Source organism: Equus asinus, chromosome 12, assembly GCF_041296235.1.
Source record: "Equus asinus isolate D_3611 breed Donkey chromosome 12, EquAss-T2T_v2, whole genome shotgun sequence".
In the NCBI taxonomy this organism is placed as follows: Eukaryota; Metazoa; Chordata; class Mammalia; order Perissodactyla; family Equidae; genus Equus; species Equus asinus.
In genome coordinates this window covers 72,474,928-72,488,020 of record NC_091801.1, presented here as the reverse complement: position 1 = coordinate 72,488,020, position 13,093 = coordinate 72,474,928, and the positions used below count along the sequence as shown (strand labels likewise).

Below are 13,093 nucleotides of genomic sequence, written 5' to 3'. Positions count from 1 at the left end.
TAGGTAATAAATATTCTGAGCTTCAGTTTTCTCGTCCAAAAATGGTGATACAATCCCTACCTCTTAGAAGTGTTATGTAGATGAAACAAAATAATTTTAAAAAAAGCACAATGTTTGCTGTGTAACAAAAAGAAAACAACAGACAAAAGCAGAGGGAAAGTATCCTCCATAAATGCTACTTCGTATCATCAGGAGATTTGCTAAATGAGTATATGAATAAATGAAAGAAGCTTAGGGATTTACACATTAAGGGCTATGCATCCCGGATTCTGAAAAGCAGCATTCCCTCGGTATGGACACAATGGGATTTCATTCTATAAACAAAGGCAGGTGGGCCTCTGCTGGTATCCAGGCCCTAGAGAACGTCGAAGTCAAGCTGCCTGGACTTGGGATTCAGCTAGGACTTCCTGGCTTCCCTCCACACCTTTGCAGAGTAACAGCTCTCTGATACCCTCCTGCTTGTCGGGTGTACCAGAATTATGGGGACAATAACTTCTCAACTCCTTTGGAAATATTTTTACTCCCATGAAATTTGCCATGCCACTTGCACATAATCACAATGTCGTATTTTCTAATACTGAAAGAGAAAGAACAATTTGGGTTAGCAGGTGTCAGCATAGGGAACTGAAGTCGGGGCATAAAAGCAGGTTAATACCTTGTTAAGACCAAAGATTTGAATGAGGCAGCTCTTCTGGGGAGATCTAAAAAAACCACTTCCCACTGCAGATCTGGTGCTCAGGTTGCACTCTAAGTGTTACTGGCTCATCAAACATTTCCACTCTGTGGGCCTCGCCTGGGGTAAATCCTTCAACTGTGCTTTAAAATTGTCTCTTCTTGAGAGTAGAAGGGAAAATCGAAGTCGTGACTTATAAAGTGTGTCTTGTTTGGAAAACGGAAATGATGCTAGGTGACCAGGGGGTGGGGGGGAGTCAGGGCTCAGAACAGGCCTGTGACTTTCTCCTTTTGGTTTCTCCCACAGTGACCCTGGAAGCCATTTCATGTGACTTCCGTCCAAAGACATGAGAAATGGCTAGAAGGAAGGTGAGGTAACTGGTAACATGTAGCCTTGAGAAGAGATTGGAAAAAGATGTGATAAACGCCTTCCCATACCTGTATGGTGCTTGAGTGAAAGCAAACTTTATCTGTGATGTTCCAAAACTCAGTGTGAGCCATGAGTTATTAAGCTATCACTTATTAAACACCTGCTCTCTACCAGGCTCCATGCTGGCAATGGAAATGCTAGTGGAAATTTACTACAGGGGAATATTATAAGCTCGGTGAGCAAGGTGCTTTATTTTTATTATCTCACTACGAGGACTGTATTACCTCATGTCCTCAAGAACTATATTATAGGGCCAGCCCAGTGGCGTACTGGTTAAGTTTGCACATTCTGCTTGGGGGGCCCAGGGTTTGCCAGTTCAGATCCCAGGTGCAGACCTACACACCACTCATCAAGCCATGCTGTGGCAGGTGTCCCACATATAAAGTAGAGGAAGATGGGCACGGATGTTAGCTCAGGGTCAGTCTTCCTCAGCACAAAGAGAAGGATTGGCGGCGGATGTTAGCTGAGGGCTAATCTTCCTCAAAAAAACAAAACAAACAAGCAAGCAAACAACGACAAAAGAGAACTATGTCATATTGCTTCCCAGTTACTGGGGAGCAGAACCTCACTCAGTATGAAAGGCAGGGTGATTTAACTGAAAACAAATGGACTTCGTAGCTAGGTAAGTCTAGGTTTATTCCCCAACTCTGCCACTTATTAGCTCTGTTACCATCATCAATTTCATTCAAATTCTCTTTGACTCAATCTGTTCACACATAAAATGGGCTAATAACAATTACCTCATATGATACTCACAGGATTAAAATGAGGTGTATTAACAAAAAGCATATTAGTATTTAACATTTATTGATCAATTTTTTTGTGTGCCAGATGCGTGCTAAACAATTTACGAACGCTTATTTAATCCTCACTGAAGTACCGAGAATTTTAATTTCTTTTAAAGGAACTAAGGCTCACAGAGTTTATTTTTTTGCCCAAAACCATAGAACTACTAAGTGTCATCGTTGGCATCCCAAGTCTATCCATCCTACACTGTATACTGTTTTCTTAGTCACTGTCCTTCAAAGGATTAGGAAAGCCGGAAAAATTGTGGAATTATTCACCATTTTTAGAGGTTTTGAATAATGTTGGTTTTGAAGCGGTTTCTGCATTGTAAAAGAATTAGAGGAGGTAGTTCCTAACGTCCCTTTGACCTCTGAATCTTGTTTCTATAAAGCGGATTTCCCAAACCACCAGGTAAGAAATAAGCATGCATTGGCCAAATTTGGCTCCAGTATGAGCTATAAATCACAGTTTCCTGCATCGCTCATGACGGACACCTACTTCTGCTTAATCTTCATAAAGAAGATCCTTTGGTCCAATTTCAGACTTTGCTTCTTAGACTTTTGTTTTTGGGATTTGTTTGGATCCCCTTCTCATCCCTTTTACTGGCTCACCGGTAATCCCTGCCCACTCTTTTAACATCACATTCTGGAAACTTCCACCATGCTCAACACTTGTTGTCTAATGTCTTCTCAGATAGAAGGCCACACTGGCCCTGGCCACTGCATCTTCCAAAACCCTATGCCTGAGGCACAATGAACTTGGTCTCATTCACTCACCACTGTTATTTCTTATCCATACAGGCTCCTCACATTCCTCATCTATGCTTATGTCATTAGAGTAGGAGGGACTAATAAACAAAGATACAGAGTTATCCCAACCCCCACCACCACTCAAGAAATACATCTCAGGAAGATCTGCTCGCCACAAAATAACTTCCTTTCGGGTCCCCAGGCCTCCTCAATACTGTGTGCACCTAGAAGCTATATTACAAGGTTTATATTACAGGTGTCCTGTCTGATTTTTCTGTTAGACTTGATTTGGCTTCCAGAGAAACAAAGATCTTGAAACATAAATGAATGACAGAAGAAAATAGAGCACCTCCCTTCACACAGGGGTGACTCGATGTGAAGAGCCGAAAGTGACATTGGAAAAGTTCTATCTAAACTTTTCTTTTCACAGTTGTGGAAACTGAGAACCAGAGAGAGAACCACACAAGTCTGTGTGTCTCACCCTTAATTTCCTACTTATGTTGTCTTTTTTTCTCTCCCCACACAAAGACATACACACATACGCACACTGTCATTGAAATTATTCCATCTAAAAGTTTATTTGGATAAATAAACCTCAGGTCTTAAAACTGTGACTATTTCCAGAAGGATAAACTTACACTAGACATTTTTTTTTCTGATTTGATGAATTTTCTCATTAAAGTACAGCACAGTGGAAAGAAAAGAGACTTTTGAGTCTACCTGACTTTGGTTTGAAATAACTTTCTCTTATTTATTCACTACATGACCTTGAGTGACTTATTTAATGTTTTTGGGTCTCATTTTCCTCTTCTAAGAGGGAGGATATCTCTTCCTGACAGGGCTGTCGAGAGGATTAAATAAGTTTCTGCAGTTGAAAGTGCCTCTCCTCTGGCTGGCACATAGTAGGGTCTTAATGAATATGAGTGTCTTTCTCTGAACAGTGTGAGTTTCAGGAACTATCTAGAAAGAAGGTTTGTGCTGCGGTGAGGAGAACTGAAGTAAACAGGCAAGAGACCAATAAACCCTCAACAACAGACCTATATTTGGGCTAACCACACCCAAATTCACAGCAGCATACAAGTAAGACACTCAAAAGGAATAATAACATAACTTGGCCTCTAGGTAATGGGGACATTTCTAGAAATTCAAAGTAGCTGGCTTTCTAGCCTCCACAACATGGGAAGGTCTCCCTCATGGGGCATTGAAAACACCTGCCAAGTCTCCTTCCAACTCTGCAGTGTTGGGCTTTTATTATGAGGAGACCACAGGGCCTATCTCTTAGACTGAAGGAGAAGCAGGAGGCCCATTTTTTCTTCTGGAGCCTGGGAATCCCAGTCATTGCCCCAGGGGAGGTCGCTGGCAGCCTCAGCCAGAGTGATCTGAGTTGGGATGAGCCATGATATCAAGTTCCAGTAAAACCCACAGAATGTTCTGAACTTGTGACTAAGCCTGAGCTAAATAAACAACCCCCAACATCCACCTCAAGAAGGATGGCTTGTGTGCGGTGTGGCCTAGTAATCTTTTCTCTCAAAAAAAAAATAATACACCAAGAGGCTATACTTTGCAGTTTTTGAAATTCTTTTCACAATTACATATCAGTCCCTATTTCACACCAATGATGGTGTTAGGAATTCTGTCAGTTGGGAATGTTCTTAACTGTGTTCTCTGAAGCATGGGGCCTCCTCAGGACCACCATGGGGTGAGCGTGGAGCTGAGGAGCTGTGCCTGCCTACTACTGCCTTGAGTCAACGAGAACAGCTTCTCTTTTATCTATTTTATTTTATTGTCCTTCCTCAGAACTGTTTATGGAAAGATAAAAATTTAAAAGAGTTCTGCTTTGTTTATAAGTGTGGAAACAAGCTAGGGCAATGATAAGAAGTGAAAGGGATGATGGGTATATCATTGAAAGCTAAAGAGAGAGAGAGAGAAACAGCTGATATTTATTGTTTATTGTGAACCAGACATTGCTTTCAGTTAATCCTCACATGACCCAAGAAGTGAGTACTGTCATTAGAACCATTTCAGAGAAGGGGGAATTGGGGTCCAGAGAATATAAGAAAACTTGTTCATGTTTGCTCATGATTGCTATGGCCAATCAAAGGATCCAGGAGATTATCTAATCCCAGGAGCGCTGACATTAGAGCAGTGCTCTTAACCACCACACTATTGTGACTCCTCCCCAAATCTCCCTTTGTGACCACCGAGTCCTTTGCCCACATTCCCCTCTCCATCCAGGACTTTGCCATATTCAACGTCTACTCAAATGTTCCCTCCCCCAAGGAAACTTCCCTGACAACCCCATCTAAAATAGCACTCCCTTTGCTCAGTCTGGTTCTCCTTTTCACTGCTTAGTTTTCTTTCTTAGCCTTTATCCCAAACTGATAAATATTGCATATGTACTTGTTTATGGTCTTTGGTCTGTAGGCCCCAGAATGTCAGCTCCTTGAGATTGTAATTTTCCAAATGATGGCCCATCCTTGACAACTGGATTAGAAAAAGGCCCTGTGGAAATAAGTGTGTAAGGGGGGATAAAAGTTGAAGATGGAAAGATCTGGATTGAGAAAGGCAACGTGGTATAAGATGATAAACTTAGAATACAGAGTCGGACAGCTTCAGTTTGAATCACAGCTTTGCTATCCATTAGCTACCATAAGCAAATTTTGTTTTCCTCATTTGTCACAGACATAATTACCTCAGTCTCATCTTGCTATGGTGAGGATTAAATGAGATAGTGTGCGTTAATAAATGGCTCTTTATTGTTGACTTAATTCGTTTTTCCTTGAGCTGGTCCTGAAAACATAGGTAAGTGAATAGTAAGCACTCAATAAATATGTGATGGGTGGTGGAATGCCAGGTCATAGTTAATAATTAGAGAGGCCATGTTGTGTTATGGAAAAAGCAATGAAAAAAGAATAAGAAGACCAGCAACTAGATCCAATTCCGCCATATAACTAGTTGCATGCCATTGGACAAGTTGTTTTGCCTCTTGAGTTCACATTTCCTCCTGTGTAAAACAAGGAGGTTGGACAGGATGATGTATAAGTTGCCTTTTATCTCTGAAATCTATGAAATCGAAAACATCTCACAGTTGATCTGGTTTCCCTTGGATTTCCAGTAGCAAACCATCCCACCCTGATTGTTGTCAGGAAGTTGGAATGATCTGTTATGTTTTTTATTTGCTTCCTGGATTCCAGTCCAAATAAAAATTCTTCGTACTACTTACATCAGAGAATAACAGTTGGTGGGTTGGCGAAAGGATACTGATATTTACAATGGGCAATTAATTCACTCTCTTATCTGGGTTTCCGAGGGTCGTTCTGGATTGGTGAGCCTCTTGATAAAGTTGAAGAAATTCCATCACCTCTTGTACTTGCCCTCGATGAATGGGAAAGGAATGAGATGTATTGAGGTTGTCTTGGAGACTTCTGTTCCAGGTCCACCTTGGAGAGTTTGTGGTTTTGTTCCTGTACCATGGGAAGGGTCATTGTTTCTTCTGACATGCTGATTTATTGGAAGAGGCTGCTGCCAAGGATTTTGCTGGCCTAGAAAATAATATTGGTGACCTGATGTGAAAGTTCTGTGTTGTTGACCATCATTTCCTTAGCCATCATTTCAAAGCAACTGATATTTTATCTTTGCCTCGTATTCAGGAAACTACATAGCCATAATGACTTCTAAGAATTCAACAATCATCACTGTTTTATGGATTTGTGTCCTATGGCTGGTGGACTAGCAAACACACCTCACTCATAAAATATGGATTATCTGAAAACTCATTCTGTCTCACCTTTTACTTGACATTAAAAAAATGAACAATGTACAATGATTTTTGGTTTTCAAACCATTTTCACATATGTTATTTGTTCCTCATGAAAGTTGAATAGAACTGGTATTATCACAACCCCACTTTTCATATGTGGAAGCAGAGTCTTAGAATGCCTTTAAGACTTGCCTAAAGATAGGTTAAAGTGCGAACTTTCTGACTTGAATCATTGGCTCAGAGTTGAAGGGGAGTGAAAGAGACTGGAAAAGAACCTGGACCGAAGTTCCTAGGTAGAGGAAAACAGGAGACAGTGCTGCTTACAGTATCCTCCCAACTGTCTCACCCTACAGGGGCCACTGAAAATCTCTAGGAAAAGAGAAACAACAGCAGTAACTAGCAACCTCTTTTCATGAGTACCAATAAAGTAAGACCTGAGCTGCTTCCTGGCCCTGCGGAAATTCAGCAGGACTATGGAAGTGAGAATGAGGGAGAGGAGGTAAGGACTCTAAGGACACCTGTTAAGGAATCAGCTGGACCTCAGTTGAAAACCCAGCTGTGCCACCTGACAGCTGTGTGATTTTAGGCAAATGATTTCCTCTTTCTGTGCCTCCCTTTCTTGAGGAATAAATGAGAGTATCTCCCTCATAAACTCGTTGTAAGAATCAAACATAGTAGTGCTCATAAAGCACAGGCAGGGCAGAGTCTCTGGAACAAAGCTAGCTACAACTATGGGTGATTGTGAACAAATCATTTCATCCCATTGGGCCTCAATTTCTTTATGTATAAAATAAGGTGGTTGGACTAGATGAATTCCAATTTTTTTGCTTCAAGCTCTATACGTGATGTATGGCTGTATTCCTTGGAATAGAGTGAGGTGGGATTGTTAAAGATTTATAGAGTGACATGTCACTGATATATGTTAAAGTGGGTAGAGAACCTTGTGAATGAGTAGAAGGTGGCTGCGGTTATTGCATCTCATTGATGATAAGGATAATATTTTTAAAAGCTATCTTTTATTGAGCACCTGCTAAAATATGTTATCTCATTCATTCCCCATGAAAACCCTATGAAGCAGGTAATATTAGCTCATTTTACATATTTGGGGGGATATGAGCTCAAATAGGTTAACTGTCTTGTGTAAAGCCACCCATATCGTCCATGGTGGATCAAATTGTGTTCCCTCTGAGTCTGGCTCTCATGCCCTTTGCAGTGTCCTGTCCTGGCGCTATTCATTAAAATAGCTATTTAATCTCTATATGACCTTTGTTTTCTTTATTCCACGTCGACTTCTCCTTCTCTGTTCATCTTTCGATCTAATAACAATATAATGTATATTTAAAATGTACCCTCTGCTTCATTGTGCACTTTTCTAAGTATGTGATCTATTGTTATCTACTTAAATCTATGTCTTTATTGCATAATTCAGCATTTTAATATTCGCTTTGAAACGTGTTTTGAGTCACTTCCCTGCAAAGGTACTGTATTAAATTACATTCATTATTCTTGCTAAATGTAGACAAGTCATGGTTCAGGTGAACTAGAAAGTAACTCCCATTATCCCCAGCACATTCCATCACATTCGTTATTCTCTGTGACATTTATCAACACAGCACTTAGACATTTTAAAGAAAGAAAAAGATCACTTTAAATTCCAAAGCATTTAACTAACACTGAGCCAAATTCTGCAGGTGAAAAAGTCACTTTCTTGCTACAAGTTACACACATTGCCTTAACTCTTTGGGGGGCACAATGAGAAGATGGAAAAGCAACATACCAAGAATCAGGGTTTGTGAACAATTAAACCTGTCTGCTGTGACTCAACGTTGCATCAAGCTTACAACGATGCTTATGTTCTTCTTAATAAGGTATTACTCCCTGTGTACCAAGGTGCGGAGGTTGTGTTGACATTCTCCTAGGTCCCTTTTGCCACCTCCATGTGTTATTTTTTCACCCTTGTGCAAAGACTCTTTTAAGGGACATGCCATCTGGCCATACTGCCTTCCAACAATCCCCTTGGCTGGCATTTACCAAACTTGCTTCCTTTATTCACGTAGAAATCATAGCCTTACTACCTACTCCAACTTTAGTCATTTTGAGTGTGGGGGGCGGGGAGTCAACATTGTCTTAGGGTGGGGTCCCCAGAATCAGATCCTGAGATGAGGATTCAGATGCAAATGATTCATGAAGGCAGTACTTCCAGAACAATCTGATAAAGAAATGAGGGAAACAGGGCAGGAAGGAGATCTCAGATGAAGTCCTGTGGAAGGGAGGGTATCCTTATCCTGCAGGAGTTCCCTGGAGTATAGATGCCACCTCAGAGCCCAGAAAGCTGTCTGTCCCTGCTCCTGCCCCCTCCAGCCATTGGTCAAGGGCCACTGGATATAAGGAACGAGGCTATAAATTCCCAGGGACAGTGCACACATGAGAGCAAAGCCGCTCCAGTGGCCTGAGAGCTATCCTCCAGAAGGAAGATAAAGCCCAGTGAAGTGGAGCAGGGCTTAAAGAAATGGTAAAAGGATGTTTAAGGCAATAGGAGTGAAGTACCAAGAGTATCCACTAGAGGCAGCCACCATGGATCAACTGTCCAAAGCCTAACATCATAATTCCTTAACACTTGCATTGTTTTTTTAGGATGGCCACAACAAAGTACCACAAACTGGGTGGCTTAAACAACAGAAATGTATGTCTCACAGTTCTGGAGGCCAGGAGTTCAAAATCAAGGTGTTGGCACGTTGGTTCCTTTTGAGGGCTGCGAGGGAAGGATCTGTTCCAGTGTTCTCTCCTTGGCTTGCGGATGGCTGTCTTCTCCCTGTGTCTCCCCACATTGTCTTCTCTCTATGCACATCTCTGTGTCCAAATTCCCCCTCTTTGTAAGGACACCAGTCATATTGGAGTAGGGGCCCACTCTACTCCAACATAACCTCATCTTAACTAGTTACATCTGCAATGACCCTCTTTCCAAATAAGATGACATTCTCAAGTATTATGAGGTTAGGAGTTCAACATATGAATTTTGAGGGTACACAATTTAACCTATAACAGTAGTCTTCCGTTTCAAAAATTTTATTAAACCTCAATTCAGTAACCCACTTCCATACCAACATTCAGCTTCTTACCTCCTGGTACTGCTGTCTGGAATCTTTAATTTTTTGCTTCGTACCACCATCATATCTGTTTGTTATCTTTCTCATAATCTTCAGTCCTTGATAAACACAAGACAACATAGGATAGTTATAGAATTTAAAGGTTATGAGAAAATGCTTTGCAAAATAAACTCCTACATGAGTTTTAATTTCCATTTATTAGCATTCCCTCAAGAAATATATATTAAGCTCCTATCTTGTATTTAGCACATATTGCCCTAAACAGTCACACATATTTAGCACATATAGAGAAAACTCTAAGTGAAGGATGCATTAAAGGAGGGAGACAGTAATTGTGAGGCCATTGTGGTGTGGCAAATTCACCAAAAAGATGGGAGTTTGGAGCAAGTCACCACAGAGGGGATACCAGGAAAGAAATGTGAGACAACCCCCAAGGACAGTTGCATAGACTTGGTGACTCATTAGATATCGTTAGGGACATGATGAGGAGAAAAGGCAGATCTTGATAGTCTTTTCTTCTGTATCAAATACTAAGGTGCATCTACTTCTCACATTTATTTAATTGTATTTCTACACTGCTACTGGTTCCCTATAAACTGCCGAATAAAAGGCAAACTCTTCAGCGAACTCCCTTGCCGATCTTGCTGCTGCCCGCTCTCCAGCTTTGTGTCTCTCCATTTCCCCTCACAACCTTGTTCGCACCTTGCCAAACTACGTGGAGCTGAGCTTCTTACGTTTGTTTGTACCGGTGCACCTGTTCTCCTCTCTTCTTGCAAAGTCCTTCACCAATGGACACGTGGCGTGTGCCCAAACCAAGACTGAAAGAGGGGAGCCTGTTCGGATTCTCTCAAGGAGACTCAGCCTCCCTCGCTTTTGTGCTGCCTTTGCACCCTGTACATCCTCCTATCATCATTCTTCTCACAATGGATAGCAACTATTTCTCACTAAATCATAAACTCCTTGAAGACAATCAGGGGTTGGATTCATCTTTGTATCAGCAGTTCTCAGTCTATGCCTTGTCCTTGAACATAGTCAAGAAATATTTGTTAAGTGAATAAATGAATGTAGACACAGACTAAATCAGATGCTGGGGAGTGCATTTCCCCCATCCAAGGGATTTTACTGACAAGGAGAACTTGGTGTAGGAATACTGCGAAGGCTAGGTTCCTGACTTGTTTTTAGAATCTGAGAAAAATACATATTTCTCGGATGTGCCCTCCTCTAGTGCTCTCAATTCTATCATGCTGATGTGTTTGACCTTGATTTAATTACCAGATACTTCCACACATTAGCTCAGCTTCCAGAATACCTTTGTGGGAAGCTCACGATGTTCTCTGGCAGCCACTGTGAATGCCCAAGGGCATCTCCATTGTGTGTTCACACCAGCTCTGATTGTAGAGGCTCCTGATGTAGGAGAGACTGGTTGTTAATAAGAAAAGTTCCCTCCCAGCTAATGAGCAGCTTCTCACATGGCTGAAGCTGCTGATCTTCAACAATTGCCCTATAAATTAGCTATTTTTTCTACCCAATTAGGATATTCCTATTCAAATTATGATAGGAACACATTGACTCACCTCCAATTTTCCACTTTTCAGGACTCAAACACTAATATCTGGATGCTTATAATCAAGAAGGCAGAGTGTAGCAAAAAAATACATATATTAATTTTACAGACAGAAATCTGAGAATTCAAAACTTGCCAATGCTAATTAATAACTTTTTGACCTTGGGCAAGTTATTGAAAATCTCAGTCACCTCATCTGTGAATTAGGGGTAATAATAACCGACCTTACAGTATTTGGTAATGATTAAAAATTATGCAACTCACATTATAGGACATAGCTCCGTTTTTGCCAACAAGAGTACTATTGACATTTAGGGTGGGAAAAATCTCTTTCTGTGTAAGTGTGTTGCATACACTATAAGATTGTAAACATCTCTGGAAGCTGACCTCTAAGTGACAGTAGCACCCGCGGTCACCAGCTGAAAATGCACCCCCTCACCGCCACACACACACATTGCAAAAAGCTCCATCATAATAAGAGATAAAACTTATCAAGTGCCCCAACATGCTAGGAAGTGTTCTGAGAACTTTATTTGATTACTCTCTTTAATTCTCATAAAAACTTTATGACGCACTGGAAGAGTAAATAAATTGCTAGGCTATATAATCAGACAGTTGAGGATCTGGGTTGGTAGGGTTGTGAGTTCAGCGTCTGAGCCATCCTGACTGGAAGCACAATAGGCACTCAACAAACATTCTCTACCTTTCTTCTTCCCAATTTGGTTTCATTTCCAGTGCTTTTGGCTAACTCCTCAGAGAGCTACAATTAGATTTTGTCCTTATCTCTCTCAGGGACCCCAGGTGCACAGTTTTCATTGGCCCAAGTCCAGTCTTGACAAGATTTAGGACACCTTTTTTTCTAGTGACAGATATCTCATAGCCAAATTTGTCCTGCTGTAACATGGCATGGCTCACTGAGGGTTTTCACTGGAGATAAATGAATAAAATATTAGCCCACATGTTTTTCTCTCACTTGATTCTTCTTCCCGTTCCTTCTCCCCCGTGCCCTCCTATGCTGTGGGCAGCACCTCTCACTTGGCTGATTTTTTCTTATTGCTGCATTTGGCTGCAGAAGTAAGAGTTCTGTACCCAATTCCAATGTCGAGGGTTGTAGGGGGTGGGGGTAATTTCCCCACACATTTAAGCAATTCTCCCATCACCTGGGTATCCTATAATTCAACTTAATGCTGACACTATCTCCCTAGAGATAGCATCAGATTCCCCAAGTTAAGGGTTCAGTCCTACAAGATTGCCCCTCCCCTACTTCAGACACTAATAGCAAGTCCAGATTGTCATCTGTGTTTCTGACCAACTGGCTAGAAATCAGAGGTCCCCATGACCCCCTCCTTGAGTTCAATTAATTTGCTAGAATGGCTCACAGAACTCAGAGAAATGTTTTACTTATTAGATCACCAGTTTATTATAAAAGGATGTAACTCAGGAACAGCCAGATGGAAGAGATGTACAGGGCAAGGTATGGAGCAAGGGCAAGGAGCTTCCGCGCTCTTTCCAAGTACTCCACTCTTCCCAAACCTCCAAGTGTTCACCAACCCAGCAGCTCTCCAAACCCCATCTTTCTGGGGTTTTATGAAGGCTTTATTACACACACATGATTGATTAAATCAGTGGCCATTGGTGATGGATTCAACCTCCAGTCCCTCTCCCCTCCTTGGAACTGATAATTTCAACTAAAATAAGATGGTTGGTTCTCCTAGCAACAAGTCCCCATCATTAGGTTACCTAAGAGCATTCCAAAAGTCATCTCATTAACATAACAAAAAACATTATCACTTAAGAAATTCCAAGGTTTTTAGAAGTTCTGTGCCAGAAACTGGGTTGAAGCCCAAATATATAGTTCTTATTATAAATCACAATATCACAGTTGGCTTTCAAAATAAAATCAGAGTCATGTATCCTTGTAAATGACAGTCAGGAGCCTCCAGCTCAGGAGCTTACTCGCTCACCTGATATAATGCAGAAATAGCCCAATCAGCTCTAACAGTGTGGGACCAACATGCCTGCCAG

The 13,093-nt window shown here is 41.3% G+C and overlaps 1 long non-coding RNA gene across 3 annotated transcripts in view; it reads left to right on the top strand.

The window, feature by feature from the left end:
- LOC123290356 (uncharacterized) overlaps nucleotides 1-7,662 on the top strand; it is a 54,375-nt gene extending 46,713 nt beyond the window's left edge. For all 3 annotated transcript variants that reach the window (XR_011493368.1, XR_006534814.2, XR_011493367.1), the window contains one exon: nucleotides 980-7,662. This is a non-coding gene — a long non-coding RNA (uncharacterized lncRNA). The remainder of the gene's footprint in view (nucleotides 1-979) is intronic.
- The last annotated feature ends 5,431 nt before the right edge of the window (nucleotides 7,663-13,093 follow it).